This window comes from Uloborus diversus, chromosome 3 (genome assembly GCF_026930045.1).
Source record: "Uloborus diversus isolate 005 chromosome 3, Udiv.v.3.1, whole genome shotgun sequence".
Taxonomy (NCBI): domain Eukaryota; kingdom Metazoa; phylum Arthropoda; class Arachnida; order Araneae; family Uloboridae; genus Uloborus; species Uloborus diversus.
Genome location: NC_072733.1, coordinates 194,660,159 through 194,680,953, shown reverse-complemented (window position 1 = coordinate 194,680,953; position 20,795 = coordinate 194,660,159). Strand labels below are relative to the sequence as shown.

Sequence of the window (20,795 nt, the reverse complement as noted above, 5' to 3'; positions counted from 1 at the left end):
CATATCGCAGCATAAAAAAGACAGACTTAAAAAATAACTAGTTACTTTTAGATAGCTAGGCATGAAATTATGATGAGGTGCAGTGACCATTTGATCTTGTAAGTGACCGAACGGTCTTGTAACCAAGTTGTTGTTCAACTTTTAACTTTACGGTAAATGGAAAGCAAAAAAATAAAAAAAATATTTTTTTGTTGTTGCGAAGTTGGATGACACGAAAATATTTTAAAAGGAGGATCTCATACTTGCGTTAGTCAGTTCTACATTTAAAGAAGAAAATAAATATTAATTTTTGTAAACACACATTAAAGCAGCAATAGTGTTTTGAAAATATAGCTAAGCTGATAATTTATTTTCCCTGCGATGACAATAAAACCGTGAATATACCTCTTCATTTTTTGAACATTATCTTTGCCTTGTTTTGTTTTACCACAAAAGTAAGAGATATCTTGAAAAAAAATTCAAATCGTTTTATTTCCGAAAGTAGCATTGAAACCAATTTGAAACATTGAATCTCTTTCTAAAATATCTAAAAAAAAAATTAAGCATCGACCAAATTTAGAAATAGGCTCGACACCACACAAGATGCTGCTAGAATACTTTTTCTTTTCATAATTGTAAGCATTAAAATTCTCCAAATTTTTTAGCGTTAAAAATACCGCCTTTTGTGATAATTGCTTCTGTTCATGTTATCACTTTTCGAATAAATTGATTCATTTCCTGATTTCAAAACGTTTTACCGCAATATAAGTTCCGATTACATTTTGAAGTAATCTCAGTTCTGAGAAGATGTCCACGAATCGCAAAGTCTCTCGAATTATCAGAATTCCGTCTAAAAATCTTATTGTGTACTAGCCGCCTGCGGCGACCAGCCGGTCCGCTTTCTTACGCCATTCGCCTTTCTACGCAAGCAGTCACCTACGGCGGCTGTTTGGCTAACTTGTCATTTAAATTTTTACTTCAAGTTTGCCGACTTCGGCGGCTGTTTAAATAAATTTGGCAGCAGTATTAATCAATATATCTCTATCTTTTGTTGTGCCATTCACATTTTTACGCCAAGATTGCCGCCTTCGGCGGCTATCTGCCTTTACGATCTATCTCTAAATTTTCTTACCCATCTCTATTTATTTTAACCTCCCCGCCCATTTCCTGATAAAAACAAAGATCTCTAAAAAAAACCCACCTTTTTTATTTAAGTAGAGCAACAAAAAAAAAAAGTTATCTTCAAAATTCCCCATAGTGTGCAAAAAGTAGCGTTTGACAAAGAAAAGAAAATCTCTCTTATTATTGAATTAAATGTGCATAACTATGAAATGTAACGTAATATAGATGCAGCAAAACGTTGCAGCTTGGGGGGGGGGGGACGGAAAAAGAATTAAATGCCATCCCTAAATAAAAGAAAAAAAGGAAAGAAAAAAAGCAAGCTCTGCCGGAAAACACGCGGTCATCACGTCATAAAATGTAGAAGTAAGCTGTATAGTAAAAACAAAAGATAAACATTGTTTGCGATTAAGATTCCATCGTAAATACCGAATCGAAATCCAAGTAGTGACGTCAAAGGCTTAAAAGATTGAAGAACGCTTTTTTCGACCGATGCGTGGAAAGACATAATGTGTTCAGCATTAAAAAATTGTTTTAAAAAAAAATATTGCGTATTTTTCAGAACTTTTTTCTTCTGAAGAGGGCGAAATGGTTTTACTATTACCAACTTAAATGTTAAAAATGGGGCTTTGATACTTCTCGCAGGATGATATTTAAAAAAAAAAACAAAACCCAGGAAAAATGAAAATTAAAGGTTTTTCGAAAAATTCATTAAAAATACAAAAATTGCTCTTTTTTTTATCATTCATCATATTTAAAATTAAATCTCCTACCTTATAGTGCAAAAAATATTTGTGTGGTGCGATTGGTTCGGAGGTCTGTGAGGTAAAAAGTGCAAAAAAACACATAAAACATTAAATAACTTTTTTTCTAATTAAAATATCAAAAATCGAAGCCCGAGGTGCACATCTTCAGCAAAAACTGCACCTGTATACCAAATTTCATCTTTCTAGGCCTTACCGTTTTCTCGGGATGCGCGCCACACACACACAAACATCTTATTTTATTATATGTATAGATTCGACCGATAAGTATTTGTTTTTAAATTTTCGCATTTACTATGTTTGTAAAATTGCCTTTGAAGTACATTTCAAATGTACTATGTTAGCATATAAAAATGACATTATTCACGAAGCGTTAACTTGCGAATTGCAACAAGAACAAGACTATTAATGTGTTACATTATTTCGGCGTGAGTAGAATCATTTTGTTCTCACTGGCATCAAGAAACAAAAAACTCGATCTTGACATTGCATCCGTATTGCAAGGTTAGATATACTTCCAAAGAGGGACTTGCGGACTGAGTCAAGAACAAACTATTAATGTGTTTACATTATTTTGGCGTGAGAAGAATAATTTCGATCTCATTGCCATCAGCAGAGAAAAAACCCGGTCTTGACATTGCACCCGTCTTGCAAGGTTCCCGACAACTCTGAATATTAAATAAGTTTATTCTCTATATGAGAAAAGTGTCATAGTGCACTCAACTAAAGAGGTTATATATAAAAAAAAAAAAAAAAAAAAAACTGCACTTAAGTTGCTATTTATAATATGCCTAGTTGAGATCCTGGTGCCGCCATACATGTCCTAAAAGGAGGAAAAAGTTTATTTTAGAAACGAATTTAATACTTAATTCCTACGAGGAAATACAACTTTTTTCTAATATAAAACCATGTTTCTCGTAAGTCAGGATTTAATAGGGCCCTTTAGCTAAAATGCAATTGTATGGAGGGCGGTAAGCCCCTGCACGTCTTTTCAATTTTACATTTTTACGGAATTATAGTTGCTTATACATGAAAATAAGTTTTGAAGACTATAGGGCTCCCCCACATTTGTGAAAGAAATTAAGCGCGGCTTGAAGTGATAAAAAAGGGAAGAAAGCGAGATAAAAAGTTAATAAAGAGCATTCAATAGGCTAATTTTTCAACTATCAATAAAAGCAAAACACGAGTAATATCAAACTGTTCAAATTTCAAGTTAGGAAATTTCAGTGGGATTTTGAGTTAAGAAAAATGTTGACTTTTCTGTACCTCTAATAGACTCTCAAAAATATGTACATAATTTTAATAAATATTGTACTTGCTGTTTTGCTTCGAGTTCCCTTGCTCTGTATTTCACTTCTAGTAATGAACAAATTTTAGATAGGAGAACAAGAAACGTTTCTTTTCGAAACCATTTAGAAGTTTCTTTTGCGTTGATGATTTACACTCAGAAAGATACAGTAAATGAAATTCGGGAAAAAAATAAAGATTTGAAAGATCCAAATAAAAATTCGAGATTTTTTCTGTGTCAAATTTAAATGTATTTTACAGTGATGTACATAATGGGAAACTCGTGCGGTCTCTACGTTGTGAGAAGTCATTTTAAAACAAATAGTCCTAAATATTTAGTGACTGAAATATTTTTAGGCATTTTTTTTAGCGGTCTTCCACAAGAGTACATGGAAAAATGTTATCTAAGAAAATTGAAATTTTGTGGTATTTTTTTACTTTAATGAATTTGCATTTTATTCATATAATACGTTGTCTTGAATTCATGATATTCATGTTGTCTTGAATTCATGATATTCATGTTGTCTTGAATTCATGATATTCATGTTGTCTTGAATTCATGATATTTATGTTGTCTTGAATTTTAAACTGTGCTGACTTGAATTTTAAACCGTGCTTTAAAAGCTATTTAATATTGAAAATGAATATGAAAAACGTAAACGTTTTTTCGTTTGGGGTATAAAAAACAAAATTGGAAAATTACAGAACATAAAGAGAGAACAATATATTGTTTATCAGAACTTGTATTGAAACGTTACTTTTAATTTGTGGCAATAAATTTGTACCTTTAAATGAAAATGAAAAATAACCACTTTGTTCGAGATGGGGCAATAGGAAAGTAATAGTTAGAATACTTTTCAAATGAAATATTTTCTGTATGCTCGAATAAAATATTTTTCTTTCTTTGAAAAAAAAAAAAAAAAACCAAGTGAATACATGACTAAAGAAATTAATAAATGAAATATGAATGCATAAAAATAAATGATAGATAAATGAATTAATAAATGCAAAAATAAAAGAATAATTCAGTGAATGATAAATAAATAAGAGAATGAATAAAAAATGAATGCTGAAGAATTTATTAATAGAATGAATAAATCAATGATTATGTAAATGAATTTAAAACGTTTTAAATAAATAAATGACATAATTTATCCCATCACGTTGCCCTGCATGCATTTGTCATATTGCACTACATAATTTAAATCAAAGCATGCTTAATATTCAATAAATTTGCACCGCACCAAACAACAGCAGCCCTTAATCATTATTTGAAATGGTAATAACAAGAAAGTTCTCGTTTTATAAACAAAAAATCTATTTTTGATATATATAGCATACAGTATTATAATATCAGTATCAAATTTTGAGAATGGCTTGTATTATCATTCAGTTGAATTTTACAACTTTTTTTTTTTTTGAGTAGAATCAACAACATGTTTAATAACGAAGTTAACATATTAACCACATAGGTGGCACGCAACCGGAGTAAATTATTTTACCATTTCACATCACCCCACATTCCCCTGTATTAAAAAATACTAAAGCAATCCAGAAAAAGGCCGTTTAAAATATTTTCCTGAAAATTTCCTGTCCATTCGCAAAAAAAAAAAAAAAAAAAAAAAAAAGCCTCAAGTGGTGATGTACTACCTAAGGATATTAAAGCTTCTCAAATCGACTTTCTACAGATACTTAATAAATAAGCTACATTTGCAGTAAACAAAAGGAGAGCAGATTATTCATCCTAATTTGAGACGTTTTTCATACTCTTAATCCGTCAGTTCTTTCACTATATCAACCGCGCATAGTTCGAATATTATAGAGTAAATTTTAAAGTATGAAAAACTAAAGTAAGGAAATGAAGTTGTTTCACGGGTTAAGCTTAAACTATTGTTTTGTATTTATTGTCCCCCTATATTTCGTTAAAACTTTGTGGAATTCATATTTTTCTAAAAATTATTGTTAATTTTTAGTTGGTCAATCTTTTTTCTAATTGTTTACTTTTCCGTTATGGATTAGTTCTGAATTTTTTTCAAAATACTTCATGAGCTATCAACGCATTTTCAAGCACCAGGACAATCAATATACATTTTTACATGCATTTTGAGGGCACAAAATTGGCATTAAAACCTTTCTTTAATTTCTTTTTGTTGTTATTCATAAGTTTGAATACGTAAATGCATTGTTTAAATTTAAAAAATCGCTTTAATGAGGACATCTGAAGTTGAATTTTTCACATTTTTTGCCGTTGTGGATTGTCTACAAATTATATCACGTTTTTAGGGGAGGAGGGGATATGGTCGTGGGGTTTTGATGAGAGGGAGGGGAGGTTGAGTGACTTCAGACATTTTGGTTGAAATAAAAACATTTTTATATAACAACATATTTATGTAATATAGCGTGACATGTAACAGGAAGGGAGGGGGTAAACTGAAGTGTGACAAAAGAGGGGAGGGTTGATAATTTGTTTGAAAACAAAAGCGTCATCATTGACAGACAGCCTGTTTATGGCAATTATCATAACTGCCGTAGCGCTTCCGGACCCATTGTGTTGGTGATTGATGAAATTTTAAAAATCAAAGTTAAATTTCGTATCTTGGTTTTCAACGATAAACAATCAATGAGGGGGGAAGAGCAGCGATGAACCCTAACTCCTGAATACATTAATAGGCGACCACCTCATGCAGATTGAGGTATTCAGTGCTCAATCAAACTGAGGTGGAACAGCAGAATAAATTTAGTTTTTTTAGAAACCCTTCATATAAACTTATGGTTTTTTTTTTTTATCGTTCATGAGTTTTTTAATTTCCATTCATATGAATTTGAATTTTGCGTACAATTGATACAGCGTGACAAGTGACAGGGAGATGGAAAGGTGAAGTGTGACACTTGTGACAAAAGAGGTGAGTGGTGTCAAACTTGTTGAAAAAAATGTGACTTTTATAGAGACAACCTCTTAGTGGCAATTGTCGTAACTATCATACTGTCTGAAGCACCATTGTTTGTGATTAATAAAGTTCCAATAATCAGTAGAAGTGTGATTGCATTTTTGGATTTTCAATGACAACTAACGGAATTCCAGTAACCCGTGAATGTAGCAAGAGGCAACCACCTCACATGCATTCAGGCATTCAGTGACTGCCTGACTGATTAAACTGACGTGGAACAGCGGGATAAGTTTGATTTTGAAGAAACGCGCCCCTCATTCTAATACGCTTTTTTTTCCCTTTTTTTTATTCCCATTCAAAAAGGGGGATTGAATTTTGCAGTTATGAGCTAATATAAGCACTATTCGCATTGATAAAAAATAAAATTTCATTCAACTCAAATTTCTATTTTTTCTTTTTCTTTTGATATTACGTATTTCCATTCTGAGCAGATGTTATTATTTTTCTGTTCGTAATTTTAAGTTATTTATATAAGTTATTGTTTAGTTAGGAACAATTGTTTTTGCTTAAATCATTCATACGTTTGTGATTTTTAAGCAACAAAGTAGTGTTTATTACCTTTTTTTTAAGGAAATATAATAGCTGCTACGTGAGGGGCAAAACTTCTGTTGTCTCGTGGGGAGGCTCTATAGATCAGTGGCGTAACCAGTCGGGGAGGAGGGAGGTCAAAACTCCCTCCCTCCCATGAGGCCTAAAATTATATGTATGACACACGTGCAAGGGCCTAAAATTACGCTTTTCGACCTTTATTTCGAAATTATCATACGACCCCCCTGCCCCTTCCATGAAAAATTTCTCCATACGCCACTGCTATGGGTGTTGTGGTCTCGGAAATACTCGTTCACAGCATTGCAAAGTTACGCCAATCTTTGTTTTGCTTATGCAGAAGACGTGTCTGGGAGGACAACAATTCCATTCATCGTCGCGTAGTTAAGCGATTCTTTTTTCATCTTCTCTTGGCCTTCGGGAGAAACACACCTATTAATGACGTCATTTTTGCGTGACGAAGGACGGTCCATTTTGTTTATTAAGATGTGGAACACTCTCTGAAAACCACAAAATGTTTGTTGCATTCTTTTTTTTCTTTTTTTTCTGTTCATTTTTAGTTTTCTTCGTTCTTAGCATCTTTTATTGTACTCTTTCCTTGAAAAGTTCGCCGTCGGACATTGTGATGCTTGATTTATGTCGCAATCACAGATGTGACGATACTAGTTGGGGTGCTTCCTTTTTTACGATTTATTCATTTCATTTATTTATTTATTTTTATTTGAGTTTAAGTGAATTGGAGCTGATGCATTATTGTCCGACGAATGGTGTCTGTCAGTAGAAAAATGAAACATAGCCTTCATGTCTTTTTTTCGGTCAATGTAAAAGAATTTTTTATTTGTATAAATGCTTAAGATTAATACTGCAATGACTGAAATAAATAAACACCTTTGTTCCGGAAAGTAACAGGAAATAACCAACGTTTTGTAGCAGAAATATACAGATTGCTGTAGATACGTGTTTCTGGGTTTCAAGGAACCCCATTTCAATGCAGAAAAGTGAGCTTTTGGATGTTAAGACGTCCGGTAAAAGGTACCGGATGTCTATTTATCCGTCATCACTATTTTGCGTTTAAAAAAAGGGTATGATTCCTTGAAACCCCGAAACACGTGTCTGCAGTAATGTGTATATTTGCTACAAAACGTTGGTTATTTCATGTTGCTACAATGACCTTTGCTTAGTAAGCATACCAGTTAATGAAATTGAGAATTATTGCAAATCAGAACAAAAGTGTGGAATCAGATGTAGAGGAATGTGGGGCAAAGTGAAACCGTGAACTATTTACTCTGCTCTTAATGCCACCTATCTGGTAATATTTTAGCTATGCAGTAACACTTGTAGTCTATTCCAGAAAAAAATGTCTGAAGATCACAGCATATAATAATGCAAGCAAGTTTAAAAAATTGATATTCAAATTGCCATATTTCGTTGTCAGTTAAACATTATTTCTGTTATTACCAAATGATAAAGTTCTTGTTATTTCAAATATTAATTGAGACCTACTTATATTCGGTGCAATATTTATTTGATTAATATTTATCTCATTTGTTGTTTAAATATTTTGTACAATTAGTCAAGTGCATGTAGGGCTAAGTAAATGAGGCAAAGTGAAATAGTTTATTTCGTTTACTCATTCAATCAATTACTAAATCACGTACGAATGAATTTATTAACTAACTTATTTACATTCATCATTTAATAAATCACTGATTTATTCATTCATTCATTTGTTTTCTTATTTATTCACTATTTTATTCGCTCATTTATTTTTCCTCATATATTAATTAAATAATTTATTTATTTGTTAGTTTATATTTATTTGGCTTTTCATTTATTCATTTATCCTTTTATTTACTCATTCGTTTGCTGAAGTTTTGAAATATTTTCTGTCTTACGCTCGAACAGAAAATATTTCAAAAGAAAAGTATTTAATTTTTCACTTTGCCCCCCATGAAAAAAAGCGAAAATTTTCCACCTTTTCTTTAAGGTACAAATTTATTTCCAAAAATAAAAAATAATGTTCCACTACAAGTTTTATAGTAAAATACATTGTTCTTTCCTTATGTGCTGTAATTTTCAAAAAAAAAATTCCAGTTTGTTCACTTTGAAAACGTTCAATCATCTTAACTACGTATTTCACTTTGCTCCACATTTCCCTACTTTAGCTGCCCCACCTTTTTTTCATTCTACGTACCACATTCAAAACACCAGAGCCGCTGTAAAATACATTGGGGGCATTGTGAAAAAGATCATCTGCATGTTCCCTACATAGCATTGTTAAGTGGTACTACAGCAATAAAACCTGGGGCTGCTGGTACCACTTAACAATCCTATGTAGGGAACAATGTTCCCTACATAGGATTGTTAAGTGGTACCTCAGCAATAAGACCTGGGGCCATCGATGGTTTTTTTAAATTTTGTTTAGTACCTATTATCAAAACTGCAAGGGATCTGTATCAAGGTCTGGCCAGGGGTTCTCTGGGTGAAATGTTGAGAATATGGGAATATGGCTGTTGGTGAATCATTAATGCCCTCTATTTAATCTCTAGAAACACTTAAAAGTGCATATGGCTTCATCTTCTCAAACAAACAGTCCATCAGCCCGGCTTTTTTTTTCCTTTTTTTGCGATTTCACTCTATCTTTATGCAGAAACATGACTGTATGTGTGAATGTATGTAAGTATGTTCCTTATATAAATCCACAATTAACGTCGGATCTTTGTCAAACTTGGCACAAAAGCCCTTTGATGCTTAGGAATTCACATAGGGGGCTTCACTCCCTTATAGGGGCGACCCCCTCCCAAATTTAAATTTAGATCCTCGTAGAGACTTAGTTTTCAATTTTGAATCATAAAATTGCTCTTTTCTATACGTTGAGAGGAAATTTTACACTATTTCCTTTTCTTTTATTTAAGCCAGATTATTGAACATGCGTCACTTAACCTAACGTTTATTTTTCAGGCAGACCGTGCAACGCGGGGCAGCGCAGTTAGTAATTGTATGAAATGTGGAGCTAACCAGCACTTGATTTTTCAAGCAATTTGTTACTTAAAATGATTTTTAAATTCCAAAGGTACATACAAGCACTCGCGGTTCAGGCACATGAAGTTTAAAAATGAAATTAAAAGGAAAAAAAAAACTTTTTTTTTGCCCTGACGCAACTAAGAAACATTTGTCTAAGATACTCCAGTAAAACTGTAATCGAAAACTGTTTTTGTTTGTTTTTTAGACTATGAATATTGAACTGTAACTGATTCACTTTTTAAATGTAGTTTTAGCGAAATTGAAAATATTAAATAACTTTTTTGAATCCAATCTTGATAAAATTTTAATTTAAACTTTTAAGTAAAATAAATGAAAAAAATCCATTATTATAGAATCAATTAGTCAAAAAATGTTTCTGGGAATAGTATAAGCAGTAAATAAAGCAATATTTCCCCGTCATTTTTCAACATATATAGTTTGTCGAGTACATGATTCTTCAGTTTATTAGAGCAAAAACTTGCTTGTTGAACATTTAGTTGTTGTACAAGAACACATTTACTAACCAGTCAGCAAAAACTAATCAAATAAAACGACTAATACTTAGCAAAACTCCACGTTGTCTTTTTTTTTCTTCAAAAAACTGCCTTTGATGTAAACGTAGTAACTAATGCAAAATAGTATTTATTCGATGAAATTAAGTTATTGATTTAACATTGATTTAAGCATTCAGTAATTTTTTTCTAATATTTTAACGTTTTCTTCAAACTTTTGAAGCTCTGTTTTCGATTTGGTCCCTTTTTTTTTTTGCTTACAAAAAATAATAAATAAATAAAGTATCCGATATAATAAATACTATTACGTTTACTTTTTTTTATGGTATTATAGTAACAAAGTAACATCATGATAAATGTTAAGATTTATTCTGTCCCCATTAATATTTTTTGAGCAAGAATAGTACCTTGATCTCTTTAAAACAGAGGTTCTCAACCTTTTAGGCTCTGCGTCTCCCTTTGAACATTGACGGTAGCTCACACGACCCCCTCCCCCCTGTCAATACGAGGGCACAGTCAAAATTTAAAACTGAAGCTGGTAGGGATAGCTGAAGCAGGTTATTAAATGAAAATATTGATAATTTCCGTAAACAAATTTAATATTACTACGCATAACTTCGTTTTGAGCATAGTCTTATTAGAACATAGGAAATTAAAGAACTGGATGCAAATAACTTGGAAGCAATCTAGGACCTAGATGAGGTTGATTATCAACCTCTAACAGTACTAAAAATTTACAAAGCGAAGAAGAACATGCAAAAGTTGTTCTTGTAACCAGTGAAAATCATTTAACCATGCTGGCAAAGAATTTTAAAAAGTATTTTCTTGCTGACGACTAACTGATAGCAAGTTATATTTGGGGGGGGGGGGGGGTTAGAGGTTAGATATTAAGCGGGTTAGAGTTCGTTTCATAATATTCCCGAAGGACTCTCCATTGATGAGGAAGAAAAATTCATAGACTTTACAACTAGTGGCGAAACCAAAAGACAATTTAATAATAAATCGCTATTCTAAATTTGGTCAGGAGTAGAAGATTCTTTTTCCGCACTAAAATCAAGGGCATTTCGTATTCTATTACCATTTTCCACATCCTACCTTTGTGAAACTGGATTTTCTGCTGTGGTTTCCTTGAAAACAAAATATAGATCTCGGCTAAATATAGAAACATAACGGAGAGTGGATATTTCTAATATTTAAGCCTTCCTCGAAAAACTTTATTCTTCAAGACAAGCTCAAGGAAGTCGCTAATAATTACGAAATTTCTCTTTGATTTGGTATGTTTTTACTAAGTAAGTTTTGATTCAGAAGTTGTTTACTTTAAGAAGATGATTATTAAATATGTTGAAATGCATTTTCTTTTCTATTTGTATGTCTGCTTTCCCTTTCAGTCAGTTACTCAATTTTTTTTAAATTACTCAATTCTGCATTGTCGTGTTACTGACTCACTAGTCTTACAGTCATCATTTTAAAAATCATATTTTGATGGGATTTTAAGCCCCGCCATAAAAATCTTAAATAAAATAAACTACTAAGGCCGAGAAAAAAATTTCTGGTATTCTTTCTTTCAATTGAAGTAAAACGTGAAGAAAAATGTATGTCGTCACGTACGGAACTTTTTTTTATAAGGGACTTCAGTCAATATATAACTGTTTCTTTAGGAACTAAAATTTCCCTTTTGTTAGTAGATACCAGTGTAACTGAATACAGTCACTCACAATAAATTAGTATGCTCGTATTCTCATGTTTTTGAATTGAATCCTTAAATAAATAAATAAATCATCGTTATTGAAAAGTGTTTCGTTATGAACATGTTTTCAGAATGTACGATTTCAATACTGCGCCTCTAAGAATTGATGAAATGTGTGTTACGGCGTTTCCAAGGGAGTCACAGAAATGAGCCAAAAGGGAAATAGGTGTAGATACTTCCAGGCCGGTCATTTCATATTTTCCAGCGGAAGAGGGAGCATAGGTTGCATACTAAATGCAAATTTTACCCGAGAACAGCAAAAACAAAATCCACCTATGTGTGAAAACATTCATTTTCATACCCGGGGGGGGGGGGGGTGCAATTGATCCCCTGATAACCCTAAACGACGGACCTGGAAGCTTTACAATGAAAGCTTCTTTATTTAATTCTGCTTCTTATCCTTTTTAAAGTTAATAACCAAAATCTCTATGAATATTCATCATTTCCAGTCTATTTTAAAATTTCAAAAAATTCCTTTGAATAATACATAAACGGATATTTTAATATTAGACTTGGAAATTGCTTTTAAAATAGATCTTTTTGTTTTCATTGCCTAACAAGAGTTGCTTTGAATGCGCCATTATGTTTACTCTTTCATAAGATCAAGATGGAAATTTCATGTTATGTAAAAAGCACGTTGTTTTTTTCCGCATGATTTGTAGACATTACGCGGGCACTGAAAGTGGATTTTTTAATAACAATGCTATAATTATCTTTAAACTTTTGCGGCGAGTCTTTGATGTAAACATTTGCACAATGAAGCTTCGTAGACTTTCGTACGTCTTCTAACATGTATCATGCTCCGAGTTGTTGTTTCTACATTGAAACGGAAGGAAAGGTAAAACATAATATTTTTGGATTTTTTATATTAAAGCTGTTACGTTTTTCACGGTATGCACACTATTTTACTAATGTTCTTGGTCTGAAACTTTTTTTTGGAGGAGGGGGGGGGGCGGCACAATTTAAAAACAATGTTTGGCAAATAGTTTTTTCTTTTGTTAATTTTTCTTCCTCCCCCCTCCAGAGATGTTATACAAATACATAATTTTTTCCCACAGTTTAAACTAATACCTCTGGTAAGATGGATTGTTACTAATTTACATAAACAGCTACCATTTTATCTCACATTCATTTACTTTCTCTCCATTAAGCATTGTAAAAAAATTGTTCTTTGTTGCCCCAAAAGGTAGTGATAATTTGCTGGCTACAGAAGATGGTGCATAATTTTACATAATTTTACTATATTTTGGTCAAGATACGTAAGTAAGCTCCAAAACTGGCGAATGTTGCATTAAAATATGGTAAAATTAATGCACCACCCTTTGTAGTTAGAAAAATTGGCACCATCTAATGGTTCAAGATATCACTTTTATTAGTGTATTCATAGGGAGACATTTTTACTTACTTTTCTATCAAAAGAAAAATTTTCTTTCGAAAAAAATGTTTCATTTTTCTATACGGATTATTATTTTTCAAAAATAAAAACTTTTTTACTTTAAACTTTTAAAAACAGACCTTCTTGATGTTAAAACAGTGCTCATTTTTAGTATCTAGTTCACTGTTGTTGGCGCATGTTTGCACCGTAAATTTGTCGTCACCTTTGTCATAAATTTGTTGCACTATACTGTGCATACATACAGTGAATTTTATTAAAATTACAATTCTGTAACTAAACTTCTCGCTACTTATTTATTTATAATTTTAACATTATTAGCCACTTTTAAGGGAAATGTATTGAATGACTACCTTCCTTAGTAATAGATTTCCAATGAAAGAAAAGAATGGATCATAGAAAGGGGGTTTCACTGCAAGTTTCGTTAATTTTATCGTGGATGCATGGAACCAGAAGCTTTAAAGTGTATTCCATTGAATTGTTTTTAATCCTTCATTAATTGTATTTAAAGTTCTTGATGCTTATCGTTTATTCGTTTATTTGTCTATCTATGAATCGACTACCTTTTTCTCTTAGCGACAGATTTTCAACTGAACGATAGGATGATTTTTTTCCTTTTAAGGGGGTCCGGGACACAAAAATCGTCAAATTTTGCAATTTTTTTTATCATGTAAAAAATTACTCCGTGTTTTTCTGCTTAAGAGGAGGTTTGAATCTTGTCTCTATCTTAAATAGAACGAAAGATATAATTATTTTTTTTTCATGCACCTAACTAATGTGTACTTAACTTTAAAACTTTAAACGCGTTTTTCTCCATGATGCAATTTTTCCCGATTTCTTGCATTCAAACTCTTATAAGTCAGGAACCGATAAAGATAAAGTAATGAAACTTGGAGCATATCTTTTTCAAACAGTTTACTTTAAATTTTATTCGTCGAATTTGAAAAAAACGTTTACTGCAAAAATTACGATTTTTTTTAAAAAAAGTATCTTCGAATTTTTCGAAATTTTTCTTCAAATATTTTTTATTTTTTATTGAATCAATATTTTTAAAATCGCCGAATAAAAATTAAAGCTTAGATATTTTTGCGTAATTCATTGAAAAAAAATTGAAAATTGTTTAAGAATATTTTGAGTTATAGCAATTTAAAGCAACCCCATTTTTTATAAAAAAAACTAATTAAATTTAAATAAAAATTTTTCTTTTTTTCATATTTATGTTATGATTTTGCTTATTAAATAAATGGTGAATCAGTGCAAAAAATTTCAAAACTCTAAAGTATATAATAAAAAAAATTTCAAAATGTGTCCCGGACCCCCTTAAGTTTCACTGAACTAATTATACAAAACTAAAACAAAATACTTAAGAGATCTTGCTCTCACTTTGATAAAAATGTGTTCTCTTTACATTTGAGCCGTTGGGAGTATAATGGTCAAGTCTTTAATAATTTGTACTTGCCTCATTACACATTAGTTTTAATCTCATACTTCATGAGAAAATGGTGTACGTCTAGGCTCAATCATTTGCCGATAGACAGTAATCTTAAAACGCAACCGCAGTTGTGTTTTTTACTTCACTGCGCGTGCGCGACGCAAAGGAGGGTACTGCGTTTATGAGTCTATGTATGTATGTTTGTTCCTATGTGGCGTTGTACAGTCTAAATGCCTTGATCAATTTTGATGATTCTTACGTCAATCGATTTGTCTCAACCTTGGGAATGTCACTTGGTTGGGGTTGTCACTAAACACATAACAGTAATCAAAATTCATCATATCAACAACCAGTCGCCATATTGTCAATTCATGATCGTGTCGCACGCTACCCCCGTGCGTTAAATGCAGATAGCGTTTCCGCAGCCTGAATTTTTTGTTTACTTAGTCTACTAATTCGATTTTCATCTCTAAAATGTTGCACTTGCTTTTGTCGTGATTCAGGGGAGTGTGTTTCGCAACGTGTACTTTCTCGACGGGCTTTTTTAGTTTTGCCAGAAAGATTTGAGTGACGACGTTTCCACGCGCATCTTTGCTAAAGATCAAGTATATGTAGCTTTAAGCCAAGTTAAGTCCCTAGAGGAACTTATAATCAGTAGTTTACACCACCGCAAGTAACTTATTAATACTCAAGTTATAAACTCTCTCAATAAAATAACAAGATTGCGAAATTTATCGTCTTTTAATCATAATAACTAAGTCAATGAAAATTAACTAAAAAGTGTATAAATGAAAAAAAAAATGTAAGCCCAGTAGTTAAGAATGTTATTAAGTACTACTGAATAACTACACCATTGAAATAATTTTATAATCGATACACACATAAAACAAATCATAAATTCAGCAGAATAGAAAGATCAACAGTCCGTGCCCATTCAAATTTTACAGGGTTCCTTGATTGCTCAAAAAGGAATGGGCCCCAACTGTTGATCTTTCTATTTTGCTTTTGAATTTATGATTTGTCTTATGTGTGCATCGATTATAAAACTATTTCAATGGTGTAGTTATTCAGTAGTACTTAATAATATTCTTAACGACTGAGCTTATATTTTTTCTTTTTAGTTTTTTTTTCCTTTTATGCAGTCGGGTTTTTTGTTTTGATTTAATATTTTTTTTTGAAAAAGGGGCTACTAGACCATTCAATGGCTAAAAATCTTATCTCATTTACTTACACTGTTTTAACTCTCAACAGCTCATATACTTATTCATTTATAAACAGTCTATAAGTAAGCTTAGGAAAACTACACGTCGAATTCATTCGTAAAACGAATTCGATTCACAATTGAACATTTTTGAAGAATTTCGTAATTTTTTTGAAAAGATTAATTTAAAAAGTCCATGAAAACAATTTAACACACACATTTCTTGCATTTTATTCACCGATGCAAGATAACAAAATCAATTCTTACCACTAGAACTACAGCTTAGTGTTTAAAACCTCTAATTCAATGATTTCTCTCTCTTAAAGGAAATTCGGAAAAATTAATGATGGTGAATTGACATTAGTCACTGGAAAAGAAACTCCCTTTGCGTGTTAAATTACACAAAAAAGAAAAAAAAAAAGAAAAGGCTCGGTGAATGGGTGAATGTAATTTAAAAATGTTTTTGCACGCAAAATAGATCACGAGGATAAGCATGATGAATACAATTGTATGAGTTTGAGAATGTGTTATACATTTAGACATTTTCATTTTTACAATAAAGTGGATTGCTTCACGCGCGAGACGAAATTTAAAGCTTTTCGGAATTTTAAGTTTCTCATCTTAACTGTATTTGTGCAGGATAACTATTTGATATTGTTATAGGGACTATGCTGTCGCATTACCTTTACGGAAAAGATAATAAATTTAAACAAACTTCGCGTTTCAACATATTGTTCCTAAAGGCTCATAGAAAAAGGAAATAAACTAAAATCATCATTACTTTTGGATTTAATTTTAAGAAAATAAGGGACAATAGAAATAGAAGGAAAAAGCACGTGGAGGATAAATTGGAGCTCAAGAACTGGCAAATGTTTCTTTTTTTTTTGTTCAGAATAGCTCAAAAGACCAAAAAAAAAAAAAAGTCAAACAAATCCGGTTTATGTATGTTATGAATATAATTACAACACTTATTAACTCTTTTGGGCTTTTTTTTAAATAGTAGATCGTATCTTAGAAATTTTTGACAGTAATAAAAATCAAATCTTAAAAAAATAAATTGAATAACTAAATCATTGAATATACTATTTTTTCTTTTTATCTTGTGTTTTTATCTAAAATTTCACTATAACTAATTTAACAGTGATTTTCTCTAAACAAATTTTAAGGGAGAGTGGTAATTAAATCGGACATTTTTTTTTCTTTTCTTTTCGTAGTTTTTTCTCTTGATCCAATTAAAAAAAAACTTAGGATAATGTCATTACATATTCAGTAACATAAAAAAAAGTTCTAAAATTGGGAAAACAAATAACCCCATGAACACACACACACAAAATATAAATACAGTCAAACTTGCTTATAACGAGCCCTGATTTAACGAGAACCCGGATTTAACGAAGAAATCAGAATTACATGGTTGGTACAATGTTAAGTCTACGGGAGCATAGCTTCCTTTTAACGAGCAAACCCAGTTTAAAGCTAACAATATTTGATTATTCCTAAAACTTCTATTGATTTCGAGCTCTGTTCGTCGTTTCCAGGGAAAATTACTTTAACTTTCCGAAGTCAACCGAATGTTAGTGACGAGTCAGAAATCCCGAAAACAAGTAGTTTTCTTTAATTCGTCGAGTATAGGAGTATTTAAAAAATATTTGTTGATTAGTTGCTGCCAAAGTTATCACCTCCAAGATACGGTAACAATAATGACGAATGTGAAGAATCTCAAGCTGAACCACGTTGAACATAGTCAATAAGTTTTGATATGCAGAAAAAATTCCAGGAAATCAGAAATGCAAATAACGATTTTTTTCAAGCCATAATTATTTCTCGAAAAACAGAAAAACGAAGAAAGAGACAATAAGACAGTTCAAAGCACATTAACCAGCTTATTTGGCACTGTGCACAAATTAAAAATCACACAAAGCAAGGGTGCTTGAGTTTTTATGATTTTTTCACGAACCCGTTTTTTACGGGCACTCGGTTATAACGATCAAATATTGCGGTCCCTTCGCACTCGTTATAAACGGAGTCGACTGTAAAATTTAAAAAATAATAATAAAAATAAAGAGGAAGATCAGTTTTCCCACTCATCCCCAAATATGGTACTGAATGGGTGATAATGAATAGAAAACTATTTTGAAGTAAGAAAATACCCGAAGTAATTATTATTTACATTATGAACATTAACATGAATTAGTGACAGAAGAGTCTCGTGTTGATAGCTTAATGAGGAAGGAAACAAAACTGCCATTCTATGCAAATCTTGTTAATAATACTAAAATTTTTTGCTTTCTCTAAGAACTATTTTAGATTATAAATACTACTAAGATTATAAATAAAACTAATTCAATGTCTATGTTTAAGAATTGATATAATTTATTGTATTGTCGGGGTTACCCAACTTGAAACACCACCATTCTGAAGCTTTCATCTAAAATGTTTTAGAAGAAATTTTAATACGACCTTTTTACTTTAAGATCAATATTATTTTTTGTTAAAAATTTTAAACAGCCATGACTTGAAATAATTAGATACCAATACTTTATTAGAGTTATATAAGAACTCGGCATTAAAAATAGAAATACTGAAAATATCAGATATTGCTTTAATTATTTTAAAGCAATATCTGATTAAGATTATAATTAGATTATTAAGCAATATCTGTATAACCTTTGTAAGTACGTTTGAAACGAATGCAATGACCCAAACGTTCAAAAAGAAATACTGCACTTAGTTTTTTTTTCTAAGACAGCTAGAAAGGAAATTTTTTATATTTCTATTCATGGAAGGGGAAAAAAGCGTGTCGTATTCATTGTCACGTCCTGTGTCTCATTCGACTCCAACAATGTTTCTAAACCATAATAGTTTTTAAAAATGATACTGATAAAAGTGAATCAAAATACAACTTAAAGTCAGTAAAGGAATTACACAGGGTGTTCCGGTTTAACCTGCAAAGACCTTTATTTTCGCAACCGTTAGTCCTAGATGCATACTTCCAAATGCGAAAATGTTGAAAATCAGATGCAGAGTTAAGGTATTGAAAGTTTGAAGCGAAAAAAAAATGAGTCATAAAATACAAAATGTCACTTATACAGGCCCAGGTCCCCTAATTTAGGGAAATAATCTCCATTGAAAAATAAATCCAACACACAAGTTTGGCATTAGTGCGACCCATATTCACCGAGGTATGAAACGCAGCGTTTTGTGACTTACACCACTTTTTCACTCGCCGTCACTAGCACCTTTTGGGGGAAAATATAATGGTTAACAAGTGTTTAAAATTATATGTGTGCATAGAGTATGGTTTTTCAAATTGTTCGAGGTTTCGCAGTGTGTTTTTGCGCATCATGGCAAAACATTTGCATTTACTTCTGAATAGCAATGAAAAGTATATATACTTTTTTTTTTTTACTTCTGAAAAAGCGATAAGTTCTAATCTCATCTTCTGTCTGGTCCCTTAAAACTTTGAACTCGAATGGACTCCCTTAAAACTTTGAGTTTTGGGCGCACAAATGTCAAGTTTATTGTGTTAGTAATATTTTTCGATGTAGATCATTTCTCATCTAAATATAAGTTAGGGGACCTAGGGCCCGAATAAAAAGTTAAATTTTGAATTTTTTGACTCATTTTTATTTTTGCTTGAAACTTTCGATATTTTAACTCCGCATCTGATTTTGAGCATTTTTGCAATTGAAAGTACACATCTAGGACTAACGGTTGCGAAAACAGAAGCCTTGCAGGTTAAACCGGAACCACCCAGGACATAACACTCACTAGGGAACCATACGACTTTAGTAATCATGGAAAAAGTTCAAAATGGTCGTATTCGAAAGAGTATATTTAGACATTTTTTTAACGCATAAATTGTGTGCCCTCGTCAATTCGCTTTCGAGATATAGGGGCTTATAGTCTTCCGAAATCTCAAGAAAAGTCGCCAGATTTAAAGGGGGTCCGGGACACAAAAATCGTCAAATTTTGCAATTTTTTTTTATTATGTAAAAAATTACTCCGTGTTTTTCCGCTTAAGAGGAGGTTTGAATCTTGTTTCTATCTTAAATAGAACGAAAGATATAATTATTTTTGTTTCATGCACCTAACTAATGTGTACTTAACTTTAAAACTTTAAACGCGTTTTTCTCCATGATGCAATTTTTCCCGATTTCTTGCATTCAAACTCTTATAAGTCAGGAACCGATAAAGAGAAAGTAATGAAACTTGGAGCATATCTTTTTCAAACAGTTTACTTTAAATTTTATTCGTCGAATTTGAAAAAAACGTTTACTGCAAAAATTACGATTTTTTAAAAAAAAGTATCTTCGAATTTTTCGAAATTTTTCTTCAAATATTTTTTATTTTTTATTGAATCAATATTTTTAAAATCGCCGAATGAAAATTAAAGCTTAGATATTTGTGCGTAATTCATTGAAAAAAAAATGAAAATTGTTTAAGAATATTTTGAGTTATAGCAATTTAAAGCAACCCCATTTTTCATAAAAAAACTAATTAAATTTAAATAAAATTTTTTCTTTTTTTCATATTTATGTTATGATTTTGCTTATTAAATAAATGGTGAATCAGTGCAAAAAATTTCAAAACTCTAAAGTATATAATAAAAAAAAAATTCAAAATGTGTCCCGACCCCCTTAAAGACTTGGCAAGAAATATGAAACACCGCGCGATGTCATCGCCTGCATCTTGCAAAGCATCTCATTTCCATTTTGAGTCATCTGCAAAGCGTGTGAAAGATGTGTTGCGTTAATCCCTTACTTGTGCGTGTTAAATTAAAGGAATCACTAATCAAGCCTATGAAGTGAAAAGTGGTAAGCTTTATTCAGAGGACCAGTGG

General features: G+C 31.6%; 1 protein-coding gene across 2 annotated transcripts in view; it reads right to left on the bottom strand.

Annotated features, from left to right (window-relative positions):
• LOC129219355 (matrix metalloproteinase-16-like) overlaps positions 1-20,795 on the bottom strand; it is a 118,837-nt gene that overhangs the window by 50,599 nt on the left and 47,443 nt on the right. The window lies entirely within an intron of this gene.